Here is a 6,893-nt window from a genome sequence, read left to right on the forward strand (position 1 = left end):
GAAGTCCGGAGGTGGGGTTTCCCATGGAGGGGGGCCTCAGGGGAATCCCAGCAGTGCAAAAACAGGTGCTTCACTGGCAACGGGAGTCTGGAGGCGGGGCAACCCAGCGGCGGCAGTGGGTTTGTAAGGTGAAAATAGTTTGTGAGAAGAGGCAAAAAAATCTTAAACCCCGGGTTTGTATATCGAAAAGTTTGTATGATGAGGCGTTTGTAAGATGAGGTATCACTGTATATTTTTTAATCCTGAAATAAGCACTTGGCCCTATTGCCATGCACTCAGAAGCCTGATTGGGCTTATTATCAGGGGATGTCTTATTTTGAGAGAAACAAGGTAGATCTAGATTGTATCTGTCTGTTAATGCAATTTATTTATTTATTTTTATTTATTATTTAGATTTGTATGCCGCCCCTCTCCGCAGACTCGGGGCGGCTCACAACAGAATACAACAATTCATGACAAATCTAAATTATAGTTTAAAATATTTAAAAAATTTAGGATTGCACTGGCTTATTTTTGGCTGCCACTGCAGACTACTGGTTCATATTTAGCTGGTTGTCCACTAGGACTCTAAGATCCTCCAAGATGATGTACATGAACAATGACTTTGGATGATTACTATATATATGTATTCCACTGAAAAAATGTGATCTGTCTAAAGTAAGCTACAGATTTCTCTTTGGTGATCTGCATAGTCCATTGTTCCCTTCCCTGTTTTAAGGAAACCCCAAATATGTGAAGGCAAGGCAGTGTGAAAGAAAAGAAGTGGAAATTGCTCTTTGGAATAAGCCATCAATCCCAGATTTCTACTTTTCATTTAAAAAAAAATAATAATCAAGCTATTTTACAAATTATGCTGTGAAACAAAACACTAACCATCTCCTTTAATTAATTATTGGGAAAGGATTAGATGGGAAAAGCTTTCGGTTTTCTTTTAACTTTCTAGCCAGATGTATGCAAAAGATTTAGAAATGGAAAAACTTCAAATTTGAACTACCCTATTTTAAAGATGAAACCATTTTTTCAAGTGGAAAAATAGACTGCTTCGATCAGTTTGGAAGCTTTTCCAACCCAAAATAGTTGCTTGATATTCAAAATAGACCTGTTTGAATATCAAACATTTTATTCATTCATTTGTTCTTCACCGTTCATGTCTGATTCTTCGCAACTTTACAGCTAAGTGCTCTCCATGCCAGGGGTCTGAAACCTTGGCAAAGCTGGCTGAGAAACATAGAAACATAGAAACATAGAAGTCTGACGGCAGAAAAAGACCTCATGGTCCATCTAGTCTGCCCTTATACTATTTTCTGTATTTTATCTTAGGATGGATATATGTTTATCCCAGGCATGTTTAAATTCAGTTACTGTGGATTTATCCACCACGTCTGCTGGAAGTTTGTTCCAAGGATCTACTACTCTTTCAGTAAAATAATATTTTCTCATGTTGCTTTTGATCTTTCCCCCAACTAACTTCAGATTGTGTCCCCTTGTTCTTGTGTTCACTTTCCTATTAAAAACACTTCCCTCCTGAACCTTATTTAACCCTTTAATATATTTAAATGTTTCGATCATGTCCCCCCTTTTCCTTCTGTCCTCCAGACTATACAGATTGAGTTCATTAAGTCTTTCCTGATACGTTTTATGCTTAAGACCTTCCACCATTCTTGTAGCCCATCTTTGGACCCGTTCAATTTTGTCAATATCTTTTTGTAGGTGAGGTCTCCAGAACTGAACACAGTATTCCAAATGTGGTCTCACCAGCATTCTATATAGTGGGATCATAATCTCCCTCTTCCTGTGTTCTGGGAGTTGAAGTACAAGGCTCTTAAAGTTGCCACGATTGAAGACCCCTGCTTCATGCTATCCTATCAATCACAGCTTTTTCCCCCCCAATTCTTGGATGTTCATCTTTGTATCAGCTTAGATTGTATTAAGCCAGCGAGTTCTTTGCAGCCCCTTTTTTCTAACCTTTTCTAGCATCTTTGACTTGTCCAATGAATTTGCACGCATGACATGGCCAAAGTAAATCAGACATTGTGCTGTTGCTGGTTTAATACGATTGAAAACCTTTTAGTTAAGTTAGTTAGCTTCTATTAGCTGCTCTGGCTGCCCATGGTATATAGAATAATTTATGCCAGCGAGCATCTGTTTTATAAACTCCTGTTTTACAACCAGAGAGGCTGTGATTGGCATGCACCTAGATTAAAGTACAGGTACTTGCAACAGTTCATTTAGTGCAGTGGTTCTCAACCTGGGGGTCAGGACCCCTTTGGGGGTCGAATGACCGTTTCACAGGGGTCACCTAAGACCATGGGAAAAGACAAATTTTTCATGGTGTTAGGAACTAAAGCTTCTATTCTGGCACCTTGTTTACAATCTGACCAATCAGGTGTTTACAGTGGGGGTATCCCTCTGACCTTCCTGCAAATCAGCTTAAAGATCTGTGGGGAGAATTGGCGCTAGACTTATGGTTGGGGGTCACCACAACATGAGGAACAGTATTAAGGGGTCGTGGCATTAGAAAGGTTGAGAACCACTGATTTAATGACTGTTCAAGGTTACAATGGCTTATGGCACAACTGTGACTTATGACTGCTTTTCAGAGTTATGATCTTTGCAGCATTCCCGTGATCATGTGATCAAAATTCAGGTGCTTGGCAGCTGGTTCATATCCATAACTTTTGCTGTGTCCCAAGGTCATGTCATCACCTTTAGTGACCTTCTGATCACAAAAGTCACCGTAGAAGCCATGGTTCACTTAACAAGTGTGACAAGAAAGGTTGTAAAATGCAGCAAAATTCACTTAACAAATGTTTTACTTAACAATAGAAATTTTGGGTTCAGTTTTGGCCATAAGTGAAAGATATACTTCTACAAACTTACTGAACTATTTTTCTTTTCTTTTTTTAAAATTCCTTAACGGGTCTTGTACATTTTTTAAAAAAAACAACAGAAATTTAAGATGTTTTAGTGTTATTTTATCTGCCAGTTGAGCCTTGAATGAAAAATATTTCATATTATTTTAAATTAAAATAAGAATGATGTGTATAAAGGTAGGAAATCAACAAGAAAATTATGTTTGGGTGGAGTTAATGAGTTTCTGAAAAAGAAGGAATTGAGTAGTTTAAAGAAGGGAATATAATGTATGAAAGGGATGTGGAAGTAAGGTTTAAAGATTAGAAAGGAATGAAAAGATATAATAAGTGTTGCTGATATAAATTTAGCTACTTTCCTGCTTTTGCATGCTTACTATTGTTTTTTATATTTTTTGTGCTTTGCATGAAACTGCTTCACCCAAAATATAATAGAAAGAAAGTATGCTGTGTATTTATTACATAGAAATAAATAAATACCTGAGTTTCTATATGTTTTTCAAAATAATTCTACCAATGTTCATTCTATCATGTTCTATCATGTTCATTATTAGAACCATGTCGCAGAAAGTTGGGAGTAAAAGTGGGAAATATCAATGTAAATTACTTTTCTGTACTCCTATGCATCATATCCTACATAGCATCAGACCAGATTACTTGCAGGGTCATCTTCTGACTCATATATCCCAGCGGCCAGTCAGGTTCCACAGAGTTGGCCTTCTCCAGGTCCCGTCAACCAGGCAATATCATCTGGCGGAGCTTAGGGGAAGAGCCTTCTCTGTGGCGGCCCCAGCCCTCTGGAATAAACTACCACCCCCTGCCGAAGATTCGTAATGAAAACAGCCTTCAGCCTTGCAACACTGACGGCCAGGATTCCCCCGGACTGCCAGTGCAAGCAAAAGGAGGTGGAGAATCCCGGCGGGGGGCGGCAAGCAAATGGGAAATCCTGGCGGTGGCAGTCACAAGGCAGGGGAATCCCTGCAGCAGTATGGGAGCGCACGCACCCAGGCTCGGATTCGTAAAGTGAAAAAGGTTCATAAGACGAGACAAACAAATCTTAAACGCCGGGTTCGTATCGTGAAAAGTTTGTTTGAAGAGGTGTTCGTAAGACGAGGTATCACTGTATCTGCAAAAGGAAATAGACCATGGCAGCAGCAGCGGTGGCGGCGCTCGAGAGACTGAGTCTGTATCCCAGGTCCTGCCACTCCTGCCATGGAAAGGCAGTGGAAGAGGAGGTCTGGCAAGTCCTGGAGGGTGGGCTCGTTCAGTCTCCTGAACGCCGCCACCGCTGCTCCTGCCATGGAAAGGCAGCAAAGAAGAAAATAAGCCTGTTCCTTGGAGGTGCCTTTCCATGGCGGCAGCAGGGCGGCGGTGCTCAGGACACTGAACGAGCCTGTATCCCAGGACCTGCCAGAGAATAAAACATGGGCACTTCATGCTGCCATAGATAAAAGCGCACAGCCTGCACTGTTCCAAGCACATCCGGTCCGAAGCCAGATGGTTTTCTCACCCAAGTGGCCCAACCGAAACAGTGGATTGTCGTGGGAACGGAAAGAGGCAAATAGATAAGAATAGATAAGTGGGGGAGGGAATAAGATGTGTTTCCAGTTTATAATGCTTGAGACCGTTGGTGCTGCAAGGCTGAAGGCTGTTTTCATTGCGAGAGGACGGTCCCGTGGAAGGGTCGCTGTTTCTTCCGCTCCAGTTGATCCAAGCGTTGGCAGGGAAGACACAACGACCCTTCTACGGGACCATCGTCTTGCAATGAAAACAGCCTTTAGCCTTGCAGCCTCAACAGTCTCAAGTGTCCGTACCCCCCCCCTCCCAGTGTCCCTGACTGGGCTCCCTTCTCAGGCATAAGAGATGGAGCTCTCAGGAGCCAGCAAAGGCGCCCCTTGTTATCTGTTCTTAGCCGCAATTCTGGTCGCCAGGCGTCTGAGCGAGAGAGGGGGGACAATTGCTCGAAAGGCAAAGCTGTGGTTGATCCAAAGTGAATCGTGGCTCATCTCGGCTCCAGTGTGGTCTCTTATTTTTATCATCTCTGGTTTGACTCCGCTTCACCACCGCAAATCCTCTCCCCTAGAAATCCAGACAAAGTGTTATAAAAAGGTCCCCACGAAACTCCTTTCGCTCTGGACCCCGTGGAGGGAGGGAGGGAGGGAGGAAATGGGCCTCAAGAAAAAAGGGAGACCTATCTGTAATTATTGAGCAGGTCGTGCATGATACATGCCTGTCAAATGACCGACGGGCTCTGGGAAGCCTACATCATCTCCTAGCCCACTGCCACAGTCTGGGTCGGTTTCTATCCTGCCACTTACTCCACCCGCAGCCTCCCCAGAGAAAGCCAAAGTGCGGGAAAAAGAGCGACATCCCCCCCTTTTTTTCCATCATAGTCTCTGTGGCCTCCGCGTCTCACTCCAGAGTCCAATCCTCTTGTCCTCCGGGCCCACCTGGCCTTGGACTTTCCCCCCCTTCGTCTACTCTCAACCCTCCTGGTGAAGACACTTCTGGGACCACCAAAGGCAGCGAAAGCCAGAATCCTGTTCGCTGAGGCGGAAGGCTTCCACTTGGGCATGTTTCCACGCGGTGCCTCTGCATGTGTGGCTGCGGTAAATCCTCGCCGCTTGCCTCCCAAAGGTCACGCAACCGCCAGCACGTGAGAATGTCCATGGGATTCAAAGATTTCCCCCTCAAACGCGCTGGAGCTTTTCCCGGTACGGCAAGGACGAAAATAGGATTCCCCTTTGCTGCCGCCACTGAAAACACACCCACAAGGCTCCCTTCGGGCAGCCTCCGCTGTCTTTCCCCTCCCCACCTTCTCTACCCATGCCCACACAAAGATCTGAATGCTGGCAGTAATGAGGAAAAAGGGGTGAGTTTGGGGATTGCACGCATTATTCGCTTTTACATTGATTCCTATGGGAAACATTGTTTCATCTTACGAACTTTTTTTTCTTTCGAACCTTGTCATGGAATGAATTAAGTTCGTAAGATGAGGTACTACTGTATCTAGAAAGTTTTACATACATTATTATTATTATTATTATTTATTGGATTTGTATGCCGCCCCTCTCCGCAGACTCGGGGCGGCTAACAACAATGATAAAAAACAACATGTAACAATCCAATTTAATAAAACAACTAAAAACCCTTATTATAAAAAGGCAAACATACACACACACACACAAACATACCATACATAACTTGTAATGGCCTAGGGGAAGGAATATCCTAACTCCCCCATGCCTAGCGACAAAGGTGGGTCTTGAGTAATTTGCGAAAGACAAGGAGGGTGGGGGCCGTTTTAATCTCTGGGGGGAGTTGATTCCAGAGGGCCGGGGCTGCCACAGAGAAGGCTCTTCCCCTGGGGCCTGCCAACTTATCCATTAAGAGTGGAAGGGGAAGCCTATAATATTTTAGTAATGCACCCAATTTTTGACAGGGACATCTATCTACAGCACTGTGAATACCTTTATCCATTGCTTAATATCATATGTTTTTGTTTTCCAAAAGTGAATAAATGCTACACAAATTTGTGTAGGAATAGCCCTTGATTTACAATTATTCATTTAGTAATCTTACAAAGTTACAATGGCATTGAAAAAAATTACATGAGTATTTTTCACATAGCCATTATTGCATCCCCTTGGTCATGGGATCAAAATTCAGAAGCTTGGCAACTAACTGATATTTATAACAGCTGTAGAGTCCCAGGGTCATGTGATCACTTTTTGCAACCTGACAAGCAAAGTCAATAGAAAAACTGGATTCACTTAACAACCATGTGACTGACTTAGCTGCAGTGATACACTTAACAGCTATATTAGAAAAAGCCGTAAGAAGATGCAAAATTCACTTAACAACTGTCATTTAGCAACAGAAAGAATAAGATCTCTCCTGGGTGAGGAGGATCTTGCAAGGTCGTTGTGTGAAGACTATTCAGATAAAAATCCCTAGATTTGGCAGGAAAAGGGACCCTAGCCAGGCAGACTCCTTGGAGGAAACACAGCCGAGAGTTGAGCT

This window comes from Erythrolamprus reginae, unplaced genomic scaffold (assembly GCF_031021105.1).
Source record: "Erythrolamprus reginae isolate rEryReg1 unplaced genomic scaffold, rEryReg1.hap1 H_1, whole genome shotgun sequence".
NCBI classification, from domain to species: domain Eukaryota; kingdom Metazoa; phylum Chordata; class Lepidosauria; order Squamata; family Dipsadidae; genus Erythrolamprus; species Erythrolamprus reginae.